Below are 19,545 nucleotides of genomic sequence, written 5' to 3' on the forward strand. Positions count from 1 at the left end.
TCCAAGAGGAAAGGTAAGAAGACCTGTCCTCTATGATCAGTCACAATTGATCCTTTTCTGCAAGTGCAGAATGGCTCTACATAAATGGACGTCATAGCTCATAAATATTGTGCATACAGCACATCACTTGCCTGGAGAGGGAAATTCTTGCAGACACACTAATCAAACAGACATGCCTCATGAGCGTTAGTTAAAGCAAACATTACTTACAGGTGTCTTCAGTCCATCAGGTGCACATTATTCCACCATCCAGTGGCTGTGTTTGGAGTTGTTCGCTATTCTCATTTTCTTTTCTTTTGACTGTCAACCAGTGGTGTGCAGAGCCAGCCCCCTAACATGTCGAAGGTAAGCCCACAATTTCCCCCAATGCATAAATGCCAACTTCAGATTTGTTTTTCCACTTTTGCTTTCAGGAGCAAGGTTCAGAGCTCAACATTTTTTATTTCAAAATGCTGGTTTATGTTCCAGGATCGCACTCTGGCATGCCTATTCACAGGTCAATAAAAATGTTCTATTTTGAAACTTAAAATTGCAAGTGACATTTATACTATGGCTTATTTTGCTGTTGCATATAAACATTGCTGCAGACATAATCTACTGCACCCTACAGATCTGCAGCATATCACTCTTTTGTTGATTGAATGTGATTCTCCTGGGATATGAAAATCGTCTATATTTTATAGACTTGAAGTAATCACATCTCCCATAATGCAAGTTTGTATGATATCCAGTGCCATTGGCCTTGTGGTGCTGGTGACTCCCAGGGTTCTCAAAAAAAGTTAATTGTTCAAGGTCCTAGTATCAAGGAAAACTGTAAAGCCTTTGACTGATTAATTTCTACACTGAAACTTAATTTTTGCAGAAAAGAAACCTTTTGTTTTAAAAGATAAAAAAATATAAGATTCATAATCAGTCCATTATTTCCTTTGTAGTATTTTTTTTCTTGATCCTATGAATGTACACCGTATCTGCACTTACTAAATTCATTTCTTGATTTTAGGAACATCTGACCAGAATTGAAGATTTCCTACAACAGAGCCAAAGACTCCTCTCTGAGGAGAAGCCCAATGTCTCTGAGCTACAAGAACTACTGGATGTCAGCTTTGAGTTTGATATAGAACTTCCGCAGATAGGGGAGTTGCGCGAGAGGCTCGAGCAGGTTCGATGGTTACAAAATGTAAATCGGGCATGCAGCAATTCGAACACCCTGACCTTGGATGATATGAGACGACTCATAGACTTAGGAGTTGGTTTGGCTCCTCATGTTACAGTGGAGAAAGCAATGGCGAGGTTGCAAGAACTGCTGACAGTATCTGAACACTGGGATGATAAGGCCCGAAGCCTCATCAAGGCCAGGTAAACAATTCTGACTGCTGTCAGTGTCAATATATATAGTACCCAATGCTCTCAAATGTTGAATGTGACTGTGCTAATAGTGGGAGAAATATTGTATCACCCCATATGCTGACCTTGTCTGCATCGCCATGGTCTCTCGTGCTCAAAATGAATTTCTGATAAGCCTAAGCACTGGGTATGGGCCTCTAATCTGCATTAGCCCCTACAAGTTTTCTTAAATGCACCTCTCCACAGAAAACAGTTTGTACCCTCTTTTTGTACACTGGAACAACATGTTCATGTGGTGGGGGCTTGGTTTTGAGCTGGTTATGTGCGTAGTTTGATCATCTTTACCACTGAAAAGATGTCATTATGTTTCAAGATGTAATTGGAATTTTGCAAAAGCCAGGAAATTTCTTTTAAATTGGAGACAAAATGACCTCTAAGTTTCTCTAACTAAAACATCGGCATTGTAGGATTCATTCTCACTGATAAACATTAAAGTAGAATAGTCCTGCTTATGTGTGGGGACACCTGAAAACAAACTTACACACACACACTCCCTGCATGTATCGCTGTGGATGCACATGCTTACCGTACCTTTGCCATCTATTGTGTGGCTCGTATGTTTGCAAGTTACTTTCTCTCAAGTCACAAGGTGTGGTGTGACTCCTCCTCTTCGAGTAACATGAGCACTGACTCGATGTTGGGTAGTTTTTCCGGCTTCGGGTGGCAGTAGGAGTGGCTCCCCACTGGCTAGTAGCCAACTCAGTTGCAATTCTTGCCCTCTATCATAGGACACAATGGGAGGAGAAAGGAGGCATCCTCAAAAACCTCCTGAAGCAAGTTTGAAAAAGATGGTGAAGAGCCAGTGTAGGAAAGTGGCCCTTTTGGCACGGTTACCCCCCGCTTTTCCCTGACTGATGCATATTTGACTGAATGTGCACTGGGTTCCTGCTAAGCAGGTTCCCAGTGCTGTGTTCTTTCCCAAAACTGTACCATTGTTTCCACGATTGTTGCACCTCTGGCCCACATAAGTCCCTTGTAAAAGGTACCTGTGGTACCAAGGGCATAGTGACCAATGAGGGTCTCTAAGGGCTGCAGCATGTATTGTGCCATCCTAAGAGACCCCTCACAAAACACAAGCATACTGCCACTGCAGCCTGCGTGTTTTGGTGCAGATAAAGTTAAGAGTCGACCCGGCACACATCTGTGTGCCAGGCCTACCTTCACTGCAAGAGGCATACGTAAGTCACCCCTACAGCATGCCTTACAGCCCTAAGGGAGGGTGCACTATAATTCATGTGAGGGCAACGGCATGAGCAGATACTCCCCCCTACAGTGTCTTAGGTCCATTCTTTGACCTAATTGCACAGTGAAGCCATCCTGAGTACATGGGCTAGAAGCTTGTCACTACGAATGCCACAGCTCCATGATGACTTCACCGAATTCCAAGATGTTTGGTAACAAACATTACAGATTAATGAGCCCACACTGATGCCAGTGTTGGATTCATTGATAAATGCACTCAGAGGGCACCTCAGAGGTGCTTTCTTAAAGACTGCCAAACCACTAGTGTGTGTCTGACTGGTCTGCACCAGCCTTCCATCTTGTAGGAAGCTGACTCTCAATATACTATACCAGTAGGAGGTATAGTGTGCACAGAGTTCAGGGAGTCCCAAAAGGTGTGTGTGGTAATCATAATCAGAAGTCCGTTAGCTGAGGTGTATATTCTATAGATGGTTTATTTAAGCTTAGTTACAAGGTATGTTCCAGGTAAGTCGATAACAGCCCCACCAGGAGCAGCCTCCTTGCTGCTCAGCCTGCACACTCCAACTGGCACTCAGCACATCACCAGGCCCCCATGCATTTTATGACCTCACCAAGCATTCAGCACTCATCCTGGCTGAGCAGTAGGGAAGGTGTAGCTAAGGAAAAGGAATGCAATCGTTAACTCACGACATATCCCCTTTCCTTAGGGAAACCATAGACAGAATTAATGTAAATAAATGGAAAACATGCATATGACCCAAAAGGAAGAAAATGGAAGATAGAACTACATTGTCACATCAATAAATACATTAAATTCACAAATAATTGATGAAACATTCTTAATGTATACATGTATGGAACATTCTTAATGTATAACTGTAGGAAAGTGGCTCTGTATATACTGTTCCCAAATAGGTACAGTGTGTACAGAGTCCACAGCCCCCAGAGGTTTGGCAGAGGCTAAAGTTCGATATAACCTTACTCTCTAAAGTGGTAGCTTGGTCGAGCAGTAAGGCAGTATCAGAGGACAGTGTAAAGCATTTGTTGTACACACTCAGTCAGTAACTGGTCTTACACACTCAAGAACTGAACTCTAGGCCAATGGTTTGTATATAAAAATATACGGTTTTATTTTAGAACCAACAATAGGTATCAAAATATACTTTCTCAGAATGAGATGCTTTAGTTAAATACTTTGCAAGAGGCAATTGACTTTTGAATGCAATAGTTAGTTTGTTGCAAAAGGCAACACAGTTTCAAACACAATAATACATTGAGCTCAATGTGAATTTTAAGTTATTTGCAATAGATTAATTTCAGGATTACTTTTCTAACGTCTAGGACTGGATCCTAGATTCAGTCCTCGGACAGGTCTTGGAAACAAGTGAGTAAATTCGTTTTAGTTACTGTTGTGATTTTTAGGCAATATTTTGCTATTTTAAAAGTTGAAACTTAGAAGAAATTTCATAGAAAAACAGTCAATGATTCCCTATGGGAGAAAATTCAAGTTACAGGTAAAGTATGTTCTTGCTACTTTTGGAATACAGGGCTGGGCTCCTAGGCTCAGTACTGGGACCTCTATCTAAAATAGGTAAGTAATTAATTACGTTTTGACAGTGGGTACGATTTTTCAAGAGCATATGTAGTTTGCAAAAATCGACACTTAGAAGAAATTTCACAGAAAAACAGTCAGTGATTTCCTATGGAAGAAAATTGGGTTAGTGGTAAGTACGGTTGTGAGTACTTTTCAGGGTCAGTGCTCGACACCAAGATCCAGCACTGGGATCTCTCCTAATAGCAGGTGAGTATTTCTGTTTTCGTTACTCGGGTGATTTTCGGGGAATATTTTAAGTTTTAGAAACTCCACACAGAAGAAATTTCAGAAGAAACCAGTCAATGTTACCCTGTGGAAGAAATTTGGGTTATCGGCTTTTGGGTAAGTACTCGACTGGCAGAGTTAAGGTTCTGGGCACAGACTCAGGGGTCTCCCAGGGTCAGGTTGGTACAGTTGTTACACCCTCAGCGGCACTGGGGCGGCCGGGTGCAGAGTGAGATAGGCCCAATGTTATCCTATTGAGGCAGGGGAGCCTTGGTTGGTGGCTGTGGGAGCTGGGCTCCTGTTCACTTGCTCAGGGCAAATGGGGAAGTAGGTAAGTGTAGAAGTTACACGGCCAGGGCCACTCGGGCGGCTGGGTGCAGGGTGCTTTTGAGCCTTCGGGTGCTCAATGGATTTCAATGGGAAAGCTCCAGGACGAATAAAGCCTGCAAGCTCGGGGACGAAGATTCTTCAGGTGCCACCACCACTTCGAGAGGTAAGTTGAGTAGTTGGAGGATAGGTAAGTACCCAGGAGTCGGGCACAAGGGGCCGCAGGGTGCAGGGGTGCCTTTTGGTGTCGGGAAATCTTACCCTCTGTTGATCGCGGTTGGGGGGGTCCCTGGTTCTGAGACTGCAGTCGTCGTCAGGAGCATCGAGGTGAGTGCTTGGGTGCCAGATTCAGGGTCACAGTCGCTGCGGGGACGTGGTTCCGAGCTGATGCCAGGGGTTAGAAACTTGCTTTGAGCAGAGCCACTGCTCATGGGAGTCCCAGTTGCTCACAGTTACAAGTTAGCCAGGTCCTCCGGGGTTTGTGAGGTTGCTGGCCACAAGAGGTGCCGGGATTTAGCAGGTTCGAGGGTCGACAGGCCGGTAGGGCTGGGGCCAAAGCAGTTGGTGTCTTCCTCTTCTTAGCAGCTGCACGGCAGGTCTTCTTTCTTCTTGCTCTTCTTTGCTTTTTCGGAATCTGGAGAAGGAAGGTTCAGGTTGCCTCTAAATCCTAGATTTAGGGGCATTACAGGTAGTTAAAGGTCAGGGACCAGTGGGTCCCTGCCCTGTGGTGGGTACACCCCCTATCTTGCCACTCTCCTGTGGGAGGGGGGCAGTAGCCTAGTCCTGATTGGGCAGGGCCTCCAATCTTCAAGATGGCGAGCGCCCGGAGATCTGCTTCACCTCGCCTCCCCCACCTGAAGGGTGGGGTTGGCAGGTTGGCACATCCCCTGTCCTTACTTGGGGTTTCCGGCCAGTCTTCCCACCAGAGTGGGGGTCAGAACCGATGGGGGCCAGTTTGCTGGGTACAGCAAGTGGCCTGGAGAAGCTCACAGAGGCAGCATGCCTTTGAAGCTTCCCCCTGCCCATCCTGGGGGAGGAGACCTAGCACCTTGCCCAGGATGTGCATTGTTGCAGGCCCAGGAGAGCGGGGGGCTCTCCACCAAGGGGCCAGCAACATGTCTGCTGTGTGGCAGCCTAGGCAGCCTCCCAGACCGGATTGTAGGTTAGGTCTCAGAGAGCATCTCTATGTAGTGCTTTGTACATTAAATCCCACACTGGCATCAGTGCAGGTTTAATGTGCTGAGAAGTTTGATACCAAACTTCAGTCTTCAGTGTTACCATTATGGTGCTGTGGAGCTCTCAGCACCATATACTTTTAAATGGCAGCACTGCACTTACAGTGCCCAGGAATGGACCTGGGTACTGTAGGGGCACAGGACTCATGCTCCTGTGCCCACACCACTGGCATAGGGCACCCATCTAGAGTGGTGGCTGATGTATGCCAGGGCAGTGTAGGTTGTGGGCATGGCACACACAGGGATGTGTGCCATGTCGACTCTTTGTTTTGCCTTGTACCCAGACACTCAGCCTGCGAGGGCAGTGTGGTTGTGTTAGGGTACAGGGCCTCTAAGGGTGGCACAATAAGTGCTGCAGCCCTTAGGGGCCTTCCCTGGTCACAAGGCCCTGGGTACCTAGGGTACCATTTACCAGGGTGTGATAAGTGGCCAGGGTTTGCCAAATTGGGTTTTAGGTTTCAGCATAGTTTTTAAGGAAGGAACATAGGCCCTGGGCACCTGATTGGCAGGAGCCCAGGGCACACTCAGTCAAAGTACATACAGCAATTCAGCAAAAAGCGGGGGCATACCATGCAAGAAAGATGGCACTTTCTCACAACTACTGATGCACTTTGACTTGATATGCACTGGGTCCCTGCCAATCAGGTTCCCAGGGCCTGTGTTCTTTCCCCAAACCTAACCCAACTGGCATCTCTGGCCACAGGTCAGCCCCTGGTAAATGGTAGCACAGGTACCCAGAGCACTGTGACCAGGGAAGGCCTCTAAGGGATGCAGCACTTTATGTGCCACCCTTAGAGGCCCGGTACCTTTCCACATACACACTGCTTTTGCAGGCTGCGTGTTTTAGTGCAGAACAAAGCGCAGAGTCGACATGGCACACAGCCATGTGTGCCATGCCTACAACCCACTGCCCTGGCATAGATAAGTCCCCCCTCTAGCTTGGTGCCCTGTACCAGTGGTGAGGGTACAGGTGCATGAGCCCTGTACCCCTACAGTGTCTAGGTCCATTCTTAGACATTGTAAGTGCAGTGCTGCCATTAAGAGTATATGGTGCTGGAAGCTTGTCATTACGAACTCCGCAGCACCACAATGGCTACACTGAAAACTGAGAAGTTTGGTATCAAACTTCTCAGCACATTAAACCCACACTGATGCCAGTGTGGGATTTAATGAAAAATGCACACAGAGGACATCTTAGAGATGCCCCCTGAAAAACAACCTGTCTCTGGTGGGTTCCCTGACTAGTACACACCAGCCTGCCACCACGAGACATGTTTCTTGACCCCTAGGGTGGGAGCCTTCGCTCACTGAGTCCAGAAACAAAGCCTCTCCTGGACGGAGGTGTTCACACCTTCCCCAGTCCAGGAAGAGCCATCTGTGGCAGGGGAGCTTCAAAGGCCTGGCAGCCTTTGTAATGCGACCCCAGCCTCTCCTGCTAGCAGGAGCAGGCCCCCTTCCTGTCTCCCCTCCTTTTCTGCAGGAAGACAGGTGGTAAAAACCAGCCAGCCCAGAAGGTGTGCCCACCTCTACCAACTCCACCCAACAGGTGGGGGAGGCGAGGTGAAGCACAACTCTCAGTCCCCGCCATCTTGCAGATGGGGGGACCCAGCCAACCAGGGAAATGCTTATGCCCCCCTCCCACTGGAGGTTGGCACAATTGGGGGTGTACCCACCCCAGGGAAGGGACCCATTGGTCCCTGCCCTTTACCTACCTGTAACACCCCTAAATCTAGTGTTTAGGGGCACCCCTGAAACTTGCTTCCTCAGACAAGAACCTGCAAAAAGAAAAAGAGCAGGACCGAACAGCCGTTGCGAAGCTAACAAGAGGAGGCCGCCCACTGACTTGGCCCCAGCCCTACCGGCCTGTCCACACCTCAAACCTGCTCCAGCGAAATACCGGTGTGTCCTGCAGCCAGCAATCTCTAGAAACCCGGAGGACCTGCCTGCCTTCAATTCCAAAGATTCTGTCTCCCGTGAACACCGGATTTGTTCAAACACCAGTCTCCAGCTCCGCAAGCATCTGCGAGTGTGCACCACTCTGCACCCTACGCCCACGGCCCGAGTTAGAGTGGCCCAACACCAAGAGGAGGTCTCCCTGGCGATCCTGACGCCTGCAGCCTCAAACCGGAAGGTCCCCCCAACCGCGACCAGCAGCTGGTAAGAAGATCCGACCCTAAAAGGCACCCCTGCACCCGATGCCCCATGGCCTTGGGTGGCCCAACCGACGGTACCTAACCAACCCCCAAGATCCCAACTTACCTCTCCAAGTGGTGGTCGCACCCAGAAGAACTCGTCCCCGAGCCTGCAGTGCTTTTGCAAACTGGAGACCCTCCATTGAAAGCTAGAGGGCACCCGACGCCAAAACAGCACTCTGCACCCGGCTGCCCCTGTGCCCCTGAGGGTGCATCTTTTGTGCTGGCCTAAACCTCCATTTACCCTGAGCTTAAGTCAAGGAGCTTTACTCCCACAACCTAGTGGCCTGCTCGTCAGCAGCCACCAATCGGAGGCCCTCTATCCCCCATTGGATAACAGTGGGCCTCAGCAGTCTGCACCCGGCCACTCTAGTGCCGCTGAGGGTGTAACAAGAGTGCATCCTTGACCCTGGGGGATCCCTGAGGTTCAACCCAGAGCACCAACCACCACAACAAAGTACTGACCTTTAAACCGATAACACTATTTTCCTCCATAGGATAACATTGACTGTTTTTCCATGAAAGTTTCTAAGTGTGGAGTTGGAAAACCTAAAGAAACTCTTTTAAATTGTACTAACTAACCAAAAGGATTTTACTTACCTGTTTACAGGAAATGTCCCAGTGTAGTATCCAGGTATACTACACTGTGTAAGAATATGCCTCTGATAAAGCCTTACTGCTCGACCACACTACCACAAATAGAGTGAGGTGCTATCTACTTCTGCCTACCTTTTGGGTTCCACTGGACGCTGTGCACACTATACCTAACTTTGGTTTAGTATATAGAGAGCCAGCTTCCTACAAAAGGGTGCTTAAGGTAAAATTGTCAAACCTTCTAACTCAAGCTAAATGGTTTGCGGATCTCATATCTGATCAAGAAATCTAGCCGCAGATTCCTTCTCTTCTAATTCTCCCCAGGCGCCAGACTGGTTCTGGTAATTTTTACAGTAGTACCGCTGTGCGTCAGTAGCGGGTGTTTAGCGACAGCGTTCCCTGGATATGACGTCCATGGACTCGATATAAGCCCTTCCCTGACGTCAGTTTTTTCATTTCCGCGCTTAAAACGCGGATCCGATCAGTGGTTCCTCAGGTCTTTTTTTGGCCTACCTAGACTGTTTCTTCAAACTAAACAGTGTGCCTTTAAACAACTTTTCATGTCCTCGGGGTTCAGGCCTTGTAGCACAGATATCTGCCACGGATCCTCACTTTGTATATGGTTCCTGGGGGAGTACTCTGACTCAGAGGAGTGCGACTCTTGTCGTCAACTTCAACCAAAGGCACTAAGGGAACATCGAGGGAAGCTCCTAGCGGTGTGAATGTCAGTCTTCCAAGATTTCCCCTCGACCTCTGTCCCCCTCGCGCTCCACAAACCGCCTGCGGGTCCGATCCAGAAGCCGCTCCTGTGGGCGTCCTTATCCATCGGCGTCCCAAGGTAAATCTCGACGCAGGCGTTTGAAGTTGCAGAGGTTCCTGACTTCGCCACATAAAGCCTTTTGGGTCTTCACCTTCCCTTGGAGCGTCCTTGGACCCTAAGGTGATGCACAAGGCTGTGCCTTTGTACACACCGGCGCGTTCGTCGTCTGTTTCAGTTCAGATTCCAAATCGGCTTAGACGCCTGTGCACAACCCTTCGGGGTTACCACCTTCGTGGCCTGGCTCAGACGACGGTGTCAGGTTCTGATCTACTGATGACAGCGCCCTTACTGCTCCACCACTACCCCTCTCCGACTCAGACGCATTTGCTCTTCGGTGCCAGACTGTGTCTGATGCGGCGCCGGTGGAGCCACCTGTGTCACTCTTTTCCTCGGCTCTCTGTAGTCCTCCCTCCTGTTTTTCCTTCTGAGGAACACAGTTATGGAGAGGGTTTAGAGTTTCACCATCCCATCTCTGACACGGTTCAACCTCTTATGGAGTCTAGCTGGTGGTTTGGGTTGGGTTGGGTTGGGTGAAGCTAACGGCTTGGAGTCTTCTCCTCTCTGGGGGATATGCTGAGACGAGTTCTGTCATTTTGGATGTGGCGCTTCCTTCTGTGGAATTGACGACAGATCCATTACTTGGCGTCCTGCATCAAGGCCAATCGGGAGTAGAGCTGATGCTTCCTCATAGTGAGGCTCTTTTTGATATTCTGTTGAGGGCTTGGGCTGAAACAGGGACCCTTGTGGATTGCTTTATTTCCCACAGACACTGTCCGGCCCCTGGTGACCCAACATGTCTCCTCGGACATCCACCTCCTCATAGTTTTGGGGTACAGCCTGCTTTGGCTGCCCAAAATGTTGATATTTGTTTACCCCCTGCTGTCCCACTAGAAAGTGGCCAGAAGTCTAGACACTTGTGGCAGGCATATTTTCTCCTTCACCAGTTCTGCACTGCGGTCCCTCAATACTACTTGTGTCCACGGACTCTTCTCCCATATATTGTGGGACTCATTGGAACGCCTGCTGCCCTTCCTTCTAGAAGAGACCCAGAACAATCTTCTTCAGTTAGTACGGGATGGGTAACAAGCAGCTAAACTGATCATTTGCTGTGGTATGGATACCACTGATTCTGGAGGTTGAGCTATGAACTCTTCAGGAGATCTACGTCGGAATACCTTGTTGCACAAACCTGAGTTTTCGGAGGCGGTTCAAGCCACCTAATTTATTTACCTGTTGATGTGCATGTGTATTTGGTGCACATGCCGACTCTGCTATGCAGTTATTTTGAGATAGTCCGGATGGAGCAGATTCTTAACTCTGCTGTCTGTTATCCTAGTACTCTTATGGTGCGTTTGTTTGGGGAAAGATCCCTTTTTCTTTCACATATGAGCAATCACAGGACGGAGCTCATTGACTTTGCTTTTCAAACCTCTCCGCCCTCCTTTTCCAGGGTGACACCCGGTGAGGTGTTCCTCCTTGCTGCAGGCACTTTTATTCTTCTTATACTGTCGGTGACAGTTGAAGTGTCCAGTTATCTCAAGTGGATGTTATTTTGTGACCTTTTGTGCGCCTGTTCTTAAAGGTTCTTTCTGAAGGTAGTTTTTCTACCTGAGTACTTGTTCTACAGAGGGTATTTTGCTTGCGTTGTGCAGATGCGCTCGTTCCCTGTTCTACGGGGGCCATCCTCGGTATGCCTTATAGGCATTTTGGGATCTACTTCTGATGCTTAGTATCCCTTATAGGGACTTCAGTTTATCTGTCTCTGAACAAGAAGTGCATGTGAGTTCCAGTGTACACTAGGGGTAGCTCCTATATCCATGGGGCATTTCTTCCATTTAGTGGCATCCTTCTTCCCATATAAGAGGTAATGGAACGAGTGACAAGATCCTTGGCCTGGATAGATTTTTAGTTCTGGCCTAAGACCTTTATTAGTGCATTGGCACTTCTTGATCTGTGTTTACTAGGCATTGGCAAGGTTTTCTGCCAATGTTCTTTCAAGTTCTGTGTTAGGCTATAACTCTATTGCATTGGTTCATATTCCGCCACTGCCCCCAGGGTTGCCTTGGTCCTGTGCCATCGACCTTGCTGCCTTTTTTCTGCTTCATCCCTGGAGTGGATGTTACTCGTAGCATTCTGGTGTGCCTTGTACCCTTTTTAGGTCGAGCCTAGCGTTGCAGCGCATGCGCTGCTCGCTCTGCGAGGCATGCTGTAGTAGGGTATGTTTTAGAAGTGGAGTGGAAGCCCCGCCCATATTTTTCATTTGCTGGTGGCATTGTCTTTGGCAAACGCTGGCTTCCCTTTTGTTATTATGCTTGTTAGTCCCTCCAGAGTAACACCCTGTCTCCTGTTGTTACCTCCCATGAGGACTGGCTCTTTTACTAGTGCCCTAACTCTGGAGCTTTCATTAGCAATCCAGAGAACTACTTACTTTATTATTGTACACGGCACTTACAGGACAGTAATGGCTGCTGCTTCGTAAGACACTTTCCACTCGTATTTCTCCGAGAAGGAACTTCAGCGCTACTGATGGCTGCTTGCATTTCTCCGAGATGCTGTTTATTTATTTTTAATAAAGAGAACTGAGCAGGAGATAATAATTACTGCCTACATCAAGGCTCGAACCCTGTTCTCCTGCTCCAAAGTCAGCAGCCTTGGATGGTAAACCACCTCCTCAGTTAAAGGAATTATTTTGGGTTTTTTAGGCGGTTTATCATGGTGTTTGAGGCATATGAGCTGTAGATAGTATACTTGCCCATAGATCGCCATCTGGTGTTGGGCTCGGATGTTTGCAGTTTGTGTTTGTCTTGGAAGAAGTCATTGTAGTCACGAGGTACGTGACTCCTCCTTAGGACAATAGTGCGCATGGGCATCGACTCCGTCTCCAGATTGTTTTTTTCTGCCAAAGGATTGGGATGTAACTTGCTGCGCTCTGGGTCAGTTTCGAACCCCCATTTGACGCGCAATCCCTCTCCACTCGACAGTATTGTCTCGATCACGTTTCCCTTTGGACGCGCATCTTTAAAAACAAACACCTCGATCTTGAACACGGGCCGTTGGGCCTATCCGCGCCAACCACGCCTGCTGTCAATGGAAAGGACTCCTTTAAAAAAATGCCCCGGGTGTGGTGCTAAGTTCCCACACACGGACTTGCATGAGGTTTGTAATCTCTGCCTCTCCCCGGAGCACGAAGACAAACTGCGAGGCCTGTGCATCGTTCAGGTCGAAGAAAACCATCCGTGATCGTCGGGCTCGATGTCACGAAATGTCTTGTGGAAGAAGCTCGATTCCAGACATCTTCGGAGCAGATCCCAATGTCCAGCTGGAGCAACAAGGTAATGAAAAATACGTCTCCAAGGCCGACGTCGAAGAGGAGACCATCACCCCGGCTTAGCGGTCCATAAGTACCGAAACCCCTCTCCCAAAACCCAAACCTAAGGCTCCAGTAACACCCTCGCCCTCTGGTAGACACCGGCAACATGGCTCAGAAGTCCCGCCCTCGGGCCCGGCTATGAAACCTAAAGATAAGCCTTCCAGCTCGGGCTCGAGCCAGCCCCCTTCCAGTGCCGAAAAGTCACCTTCGGCACCGAAGCACAAGACCAAAGATGTGCCACGCCCGTCTTCATCGGCACCGAAGACAGACTCGATGCCGAAGTCCTCGGCATCGAAACAGACCAAGGACAAACAGTCGGAACTGAAAAAATCTTCGGAGCCGAAAACAACTTCGGACCCAAAAAAGTTGTCGGCACTGAAAACTCTCGGAGCCACAAACTCCTATAACAAAACATAAGGAGTCCAAGCCCCACAGAAGACCTCAGACACTCGGTCCAAAGAACATTTAGACCCAAAATCTTCGGCACCGAAAAAATACATTTTACCCACAGTCTGTACCAGAGTTTTCAGATCCAAAACAAAAACTCTTTTTATTGATCCACAGACTGGCAAAGTAGTTGCCAAGCCTCCAAAAAAGAGGCAACTGGACACTTCAGAAGAACCTGAAATACCCTTAAAACGAAAGGAGGTCAGTACTAACACTTCTCCAGCTGATCCAAATCTCTTAATTTCTCCACCACACTCCCCACAACATACTGTTCGAGGCATATGAGCTGCAGATTATACACTGTGCATAGATCGCCATCTGGTGTTGGGCCCGGATGTTTGCAGTTTGTTTTTCCTCTTGGAAAGTCTTTGGAAGTCACGAGGTTGGTGACTCCTTCTTTGGTTCGTATTGCGCATGGGCTTCGGCTCCAGCCTCAGATTGTTTTTTTCCGCCATCGGGCTCGGATGTAATACTTCGCGCTCTGGTTCCGAACTTTTCCAGTTCAACGATCGACGCAAAAATCCTCGCTCATCGAGATTCTTCAGATAATAAATCCTCTTAATCACCTTCTCTTCGGCACTTCTTCGATTCCGGTCGTCGACGGCGGCCTTCGGGCCTATTCCGGCTCCGGTCTCGGCTGATGGAAAGAACTCCCTTCAAGAAGTGCCCTCGATGTGGGTCCAAGTTTCCCCACACCGATCTTCATGAGGTGTGCAACCTCTGCCTCTCCCCTGAACACGAGGCCCGCGACTGTCCCGCCTGCAAGTCTTTTCGCTCTAAAAAGACTATTCGAGATCGACAGGCGCACTCCTCGACCTCCGCTCCAGTCGACATCTTCGGGGGGGACGTCGAAGCTCCGGGACAGCAGAACATCGGAGATGAGGACGACGACCTCGTCAGTGCTTCCGAGGCGGACGACTCAGATGTGGAGGACATCACCCCGGCGCAGAGGGTCGTGAGTACAATACCCCCTCCCACACCGATACCCAAAAAGGCTTCGGTCACACCTTCGCCTTCAGGCCTAGGCAAGACCAAGGATACTGCTTCTCACACCCCACCTTCGGGCCCGGTAAAGAAGCCTATTAAGCCTTCCGGCAGCTCGGGCTCGAGCCAGCCGACCAGCGGTACCGAAAAACACCCTTCGGCACCAAAGAAAAGATCGGCCTCGACCTCCACACCGAACCCAGCACCAAAGCCTTCGGTGTCGAAACCTGCCCTTCCGGTGCCGACCAAACATCACAAGGCCCTCGGCACCGACACTCCCGTGCCGAAGCCCTCTTCTGCACCGACCAAAAAATCGGCGTTCCCAAAGAAGCACGGCTTAGACAAACCTAAAAAGCCGTCGGCCACGAAAACTTCGGCGCCGACCGAACAACCAGTGTCGCAAGAACTTTTTACACCGGACTCTCTGCAAAAGACACTCACCAAGGATCCAAAAACTGGACATTTGACATTGTCTTCAAAAAAGAGACACTTGGACAAACCAGCTCCACCTCCAAAGAGGAAAGAGGAAAGACACTGCTACCTCCCCGTTCAGAGTGCCTTCCCCACCTCCTCCACCCTCCCCACCCTCTCCACCCATGCCTCATCGTTCCCCAACCTTGTCTCCTGTCCCAGATGATTTAGGAGACCCTTATTATGATCCAGCAGATGTGCCACAAGACCCCACCCCTACTGGATCTCCAGACCCATGGGACGACTATAACAATCCGGACATCCCAGATGTCCCACAGGATGACCTTTACCCATCTAGGCCATCCCCACCTGAAGATTCGTTAGGCTTTCACCACCTACTACAAAGGGTGGCACACTACCACGGGGTGGAGTTACATACTGACCCAGTGGAGGAAGATTTTCTCCTAGACACCTTCGATAATGCACATAGGTCTACTGCCATTCTACCCATGTTAAAGGGAGTAATCAAACATGCACCAGAGGTTTTTAAAGACCCAGTCAGGGCCAGGGTCCTAAACCCCCGTATAGAGAAAAAATACAAAGCCGCCCCCACAGACCCTTCATACATCAAAGGCCCTGCACCATTGGATTCCCTAGTGGTATCTACAGCTAGGAAGCGCTCAAATTCTCAGGCGTCAGGCGAAGCACCACCACCTGACAAAGAGTCCAAGCTCCTAGACGCGTCAGGGAAGCGCACTGCGTCACAAGCCGCCAATATATGGCGTATCGCCAACACGCAAGCGCTATTGGCCAGATACGACAGGGCGCATTATGATGAGTTAGAGACCATCATGCACCATCTCCCTGAAAAATACAGGAATAGGGCTAATGAATTGATCCAAGAGGGAAAAACAATAACTAATACCTCTATACGCTGTGCCCTAGATGCAGCAGATACAGCCTCCAGGGCCATAAACACCAGTGTCCTTCTCCGTCGCCATGCCTGGCTCAGAGTTTCAGGTTTTAAACCTGAGGTACAAGCCTCTATATTGAACCACCCATTCGACCAACATCATCTATTTGGCCCAAAAGTTGATGAAGCCCTCAAAGATGAAAAAAGATACTGACACGGCGAAATCCATGGGAGCCCTACAGTCACACACTCCTAGGTGCTCTTTTCGCCGCTCTTCCTTTCGGGGCAGGGGCTACTCCTCGGATAGTGCATCCACGTCATACAAATCCCCTCCTCAATCTACCTTCACAAAAGGTTATCAAAGAGGCGGATACAGAGGCAATAATAATAAGGGCAGAGGCAAGACAAATACCGCCCGCTCTGCCACACCGCGTACCCAATGACTTTCCCACGCTCCCTCCAGACCATTCCACTCCGGTCGGGGGCAGAATACAACATTTCCTTCACATCTGGGAGACAATCACCTCAGACAGATGGGTGACCCAAATTATTCATTCAGGGTATTGCCTAGAATTAACATCTACCCCCCCAAACATTCCACCCAGGCAACGCCCTATATCTCAAGAACATGCTACGTTATTAAAACAGGAGGTAATCTCCCTCCTGCAAAAACAAGCCATAGAGCAGGTCCCCATCAATCAACAAAATTTAGGGGTCTACTCCCTGTACTTTCTGATTCCAAAGAGAGACGAGACTCTACGACCTATCCTAGATCTCAGACCTCTAAATACATACATACTACATTCAGACCATTTTCACATGGTAACCCTTCAACAGGTTCGTCCACTCCTCTCCCAGAACGACTTTCTCACCACTCTGGACTTGAAAGACACGTACTTTCACATCCCAGTACACCATGCTCACAGAAAGTACCTCAGATTTGTAGTGGACGGGCAACACTACCAGTTCAAGGTGCTCCCGTTCGGGGTAACAGCACCAAGGGTATTCACCAAGTGCCTAGCAGTATTGGCGGCACACCTCAGAAGACAGCACATTCACGTCTTCCCATATTTAGACGACTAGCTAATAAAAGCCACGTCCTACGAACAATGTGTGCAACACACCGCCGCTACAATCCAACTACTTCACCAGCTAGGCTTCACAGTGAACCACCAAAAGTCCCACCTGGTACCATCCCACACAAAACAATACCTCGGTGCTACCATAGACACCTCAAAAGCCATAGCCTATCCCAATCCTGCCAGGATTGCAAACATACAGGCTCTGCGTCAGAAATTCATTTTTCAACACTCTCTCCCAGCAAGAGTGTTTATGCAACTGATGGGGATGATGGCCTCTTGCATTCTCATAGTGCCCCATGCAAGACTCCAGATGTGTCCACTCCAAGAGTGTTTAGCACGCCAGTGTAACCAGGCCCCGGGGCAACTGATAGATCTGGTGTTGGTAGACTGTCGCACCCATCGCTCTCTGCAGTGGTGGAACACCACAAACCTTTCCAGAGGTCGACCGTTCCTGGACCCGGTTCCACAAATAATCCTAACAACAGACGCATCGCTCTCCGGCTGGGGAGCTCATCTGTTACATCTCACAGTACAGGGCACATGGATGCCGCAACAGAAGTTACTCCACATCCACCATTTGGAGTTACTGGCAATCTTCCTAGCCCTAAAATCCTTCCAGACGCAGATTTCAGGCAAGGCAGTCCTTATTCGCACAGACAACATGACTGCCATGTACTACATTCAAAAACAGGGGGGCACACACTCTCCACAGCTCTCTCAATTAGCACAGAGCATATGGAGATGGGCAATTCCACAGAAAATCTTTCTCCTGGCCCAACATGTCCCAGGAGTCCAAAACACCGTGGCAGATCTGCTCAGCAGACAAACGCAACAGATTCACAAATGGGAACTTCACCCACAGGTTCTTCATCCATTCTTTCAGAAGTGGGGGCATCCACACATAGACCTATTCGCCACCCACGAAAACAAAAAATGCCCAAGCTTCGCGGCCAGATATCCACACCCATTGTCCAAAGGCAATGCGATATGGATGAACTGGTCAAACAAATTTGCATACGCTTTTCCACCTCTCCCACTAATTCCATTAGTGGTGCGAAAGCTACAACAGCATTCCCTAACACTGATACTAGTAGCTCCAACATGGGCCAGACAACCGTGGTACACCACACTGCTGGATCTCTCGGTAGTACCACACCAAAAGCTACACCTCTCACCATGCCTCCTAACCCAGAACCATGGAGAGATCAGGCACCCAGACCCAGCTCAGCTCAACCTTGCGATCTGGCTCCTGAGGTCCTAGAATTCGGATACCTTAACCTTCCCCCTGATTGCATGAATATTATCAGGGAAGCTAGACGCCCTACTACTAGGGCATGCTATGCTGCAAAGTGGAAAAGATTTGTTGTTTACTGCCACAACAACACAATCAACCCTCTAAATGTGTCCATACAGCACATCATATGTTACTTGCTCCATCTACAAAGGTGTAACCTAGCATATACATCCATTCGGTTACACCTCGCAGCAATTGCTGCTTACTTACCGAACAGGCAGCACCTATCACTTTTCAGGGTGCCTACCATCAAGGCCTTTATGGAAGGCCTCAAAAGAGTAATTCCACCCAGAGTACCACCCTCACCTGTCTGGAACTTAAATATAGTTCTCACAAGGCTAATGGGACCCCCTTTCGAACCATTACATAAATGTGAGCTGCAATTTCTCACATGGAAAACAGCATTCCTAGTGGCCATCACTTCCCTTAGAAGGGTTAGTGAAATACAAGCACTCACCATACAGGAACCTTTTCTTCAAATGCATCAGAACAAGGTGGTACTCCGCACCAACCCAAAATTTCTACCCAAAGTCATTTCTCCCTTCCATCTAAACCAGTCGGTAGAATTACCAGTCTTTTTCTCACAACCTCAAACCGTTGCGGAAAGGGCTTTACACACACTGGATGTTAAAAGGGCCTTACTTTACTACATCCAAAGAACACAAACTTTCAGAAAAACCAAACAGCTATTTGTCTCTTTCTCTCCACCACATAAAGGCAACCCTATTTCTAAATCAGGGATAGCTAGGTGGATTGTTAAATGCATACAGATTTGCTACCACAAAGCAAAACAAATGCTATCTGTTCCCCCTAAAGCCCACTCTACAAGGAAGATAGGGGCTTCTATGGCTTTTCTAGGAAACATACCACTAGATGACATCTGCAAAGCAGCGACATGGTCAACACCACACACTTTCACAAAACATTACTGTGTAGATGTGCAAACCAAGCAACAAGCTAGTGTGGGCCAGGCTGTACTAAAAACACTGTTCCAAACCACTGCAACGGATGCCGGTGGTCGCCGCTAGGGTTGGGTACTGCTATATAGTCTATGCACAGTGTATAATCTGCAGCTCATATGCCTCGAACGGAATATGCTACATACCAGTATGCATCTGTTCTTGGCATGTAGAGCTGCAGATCTATACACGCCCACCCGCCTCCCCGGCTACCTGTATCCGTTCCAGTCTATCTTATTTAGCTACAACACACATGGGTTTCTTTACTGTTATTACTATGCTCCATCTTTCCCTGCTGCCGAAAAACAATCTGAGGATAGAGCCGAAGCCCATGCGCAATACGAACCAAAGGAGGAGTCCCCAACGTCGTGACTTCCAAAGACTTTCCAAGAGGAAAAACAAACTGCAAACATCCGGGCCCAACACCAGATGGCGATCTATGCACAGTGTATAGATCTGCAGCTCTACATGCCAAGAACAGATGCATACTG

General features: G+C 48.7%; 1 pseudogene across 1 annotated transcript in view; it reads left to right on the forward strand.

Annotated features, from left to right (window-relative positions):
- The window catches only part of LOC146866946 (lysine-specific demethylase 5B-like), a 455,463-nt pseudogene that overhangs the window by 130,355 nt on the left and 305,563 nt on the right, over window positions 1-19,545 (forward strand). The window contains exon 5 of the transcript XR_014966744.1: window positions 1,001-1,356. The product of XR_014966744.1 is annotated as a lysine-specific demethylase 5B-like (transcript). The remainder of the gene's footprint in view (window positions 1-1,000; window positions 1,357-19,545) is intronic.

Source organism: Triturus cristatus, chromosome 1_2 (genome assembly GCF_964204655.1).
Source record: "Triturus cristatus chromosome 1_2, aTriCri1.1, whole genome shotgun sequence".
NCBI classification, from domain to species: domain Eukaryota; kingdom Metazoa; phylum Chordata; class Amphibia; order Caudata; family Salamandridae; genus Triturus; species Triturus cristatus.